We start from the raw sequence: 2485 nt of genomic DNA, 5'->3' as shown, positions 1-2485 counted from the left end.
TAAAAATACAAAAAACTAGCCGGGTGAGGTGGCGGGCGCCTGTAGTCCCAGCTACTCGGGAGGCTGAGGCAGGAGAATGGCGTAAAACCCGGGAGGCGGAGCTTGCAGTGAGCTGAGATCTGGCCACTGCACTCCAGCCCGGGCGAAAGAGCAAGACTCCGTCTCAAAACAAAAAAAAAAAAAAAGAAAGAAAGAAAGAAAAGGAAGAGAGGAGGGGGGAAATCCCCTTCCCCAAACACATATACACACAGTTATCATGAAATAGATTTCTAGTCAAAGATGGGTCCATATCCTAATACCCAGATCCTGTGAATGTTCCCTTATTTGGAAAAACAGTCTTTGCATATGTAATTAAGGATTTTGAGATGAGATTATATATAGGCCCTAAACACCATCACAAATGTCCTTATAAGAGAAAAGCAGACATTTAACACACATACAGAGAAGAAGGCAACGTGAAAATGGAAGAAGAGACTGGAGGGTTATGGTCAAGGAATGTCAGCAGCCACCAGAAGCTGGGAGACGCAAAGGATGATTGCCCCTAAAGCCTCTGGAGGAAGTTCAGCCCTGCCAATACCATGATTTCAGACTTCTGGCCTCCAGAAGTGAAAGAACAAATTTCTGTTGTTTCAAGCCTCAAAGTCTGTTTGAGGTAATTTGTTATAGCAGCCACAGGAAACTAATACAAATAGCAAAGTTTATGTTTTTTGTTTGCTTGGTTTTGCTATTACCTCTCTGTTTGGGCTTGTTGACCATCTCCTGACCACTGAAAGAAACAGACAAACTGAAAACAAAAGTGGGAAATGAGGAAATGTAAATAAGGGGTTGGGTGTGGTGGCTCACACCTGTAATCTCAGCACTTTGGAAGGCTGAAGCAGGCAGATCACCTGAGGTCAGGAACTCGAGACCAGCCTGGCCAACATGGTGAAACCCCATCTCTACTAAAAAATACAAAAATTAGCCAGGCGTGGTGGTGGGCACCTGTAATTCCAGCTACTCAGGAGGCTGAGGCAGGAGAATCACTTGAACCCAGGAGGCAGAGGTTGCAGTGAGCCGAGATCATGCCACTGCACTCTAGCCTGGGCTACAGAGTGAGACTCCGTCTCAAAAAAAAAAAAAAAAAAAAAGGAAATGTAAATAAGAGAACACAACTGTACATACAGATGAAAAAATGCTTCCAGACATTAAAAATAATAAACATAAAACACTTAAAAACTTTCCAAATAATTGTCAAGTTTGCCTCTCTAATGAAAGTGTTACATAACTTCAAAGTTAGCATTCTCCTGCTTTCACTCTGGGATAAACCTTAAATTTATGCCAGGTAACAGTAACACTGACAGTCTCAGGTACTTCATGGATCTTGAGAAATCTTACAAGATCTTTCCAAAGCCTTAACAAACTCAACACTAGTATTTGTAAGACAGCACTTAAAGTCTGCATACATTCACTATACTGTTTTTTGTTTGTTTTGAGATGGAGTCTCCCTCTATCACCCAGGGTGGAGTGCAATGGCATGCTCTTAGCTCACTGCAACCTTGGCCTCCCAAGTTCAAGCAATTCTCCCAGTTCAGCCTCCATAGTAGCTGGGATTACAGGCGCCCACCACCATGCCCGGCTAATTTTTGTATTTTTTAGTAGAGATGGGGTTTCACCATGTCAGTCAGGCTGGTCTCAAATTCTTGACCTCAAGTGATCTGCCTGACTCAGCCTCCTAAAATGTTGGGATTACAGGTGTGAGCCACTATGCCTGGCCTGTTTGATGTGTTCTGCTTAGGGAAAAAAATTACTGCTAGAGTTAAACCTGAAATATATCAAAGTCCTCCTTTCCAATTTATCTTAAATAACAATCTTAGGTAAATTATGCCTCAAGATTGAAGCTCGTATTTTTCTGTTTTGATTAAGTTCCTATTTTGCATTTCTCTCATGTAGCATAAATCATTTACTAAACATTTAATTTTTAACTTTGTAACACTGTGCTTAGCACTGTATCAAGAACATTGATAAACACATCATAAGATGGTACTAAATGATCAGAAATTTTTTTCATTGGAAAAACGTGACTTTTCTAATGCAATTACTTTTTTGCATGCATTTTCTTTGGGATTTCTTTTTTGTGTGTCTTGAATAGAACCCTGAAATTCTTTCTAAACATATTCATAGAATATTTCAAGCTGGAAGAAAAACACTGAAATAGAATCCAGGATAAAATATGCCAGGTATTAAAGACACATTCTGAAAGAAATCATACTTACTTTTAGCTGCTGCGTCAAAAGTTCATGTCAATGTTGAAGATGCCATTTAACTACCCTTTACAAAAATGTACAGATCAAACAGAATGAAACTATAAAGGCTCAGCTAATTTAACCAAGTAAAGTTGTTAACTCCAACTTCAAGCAACAAAGTAAATAAGAGTAAAATTTAGGAATTTAATCATTTCTTGATAAAGACTCTTTTTTTTTTTTTTTTTTTTTTTTTTTTTTTTTTT

General features: G+C 38.9%; 1 protein-coding gene across 1 annotated transcript in view; it reads right to left on the bottom strand.

The window, feature by feature from the left end:
• Window positions 1–2485, bottom strand: part of EYA3 (EYA transcriptional coactivator and phosphatase 3) — a 130432-nt gene that overhangs the window by 108063 nt on the left and 19884 nt on the right. The window lies entirely within an intron of this gene.

Source organism: Rhinopithecus bieti, unplaced genomic scaffold (genome assembly GCF_001698545.2).
Source record: "Rhinopithecus bieti isolate Rb0 unplaced genomic scaffold, ASM169854v2 scaffold_41082, whole genome shotgun sequence".
NCBI lineage: Eukaryota > Metazoa > Chordata > Mammalia > Primates > Cercopithecidae > Rhinopithecus > Rhinopithecus bieti.
This window is presented reverse-complemented; position numbering and strand designations above follow the sequence as displayed.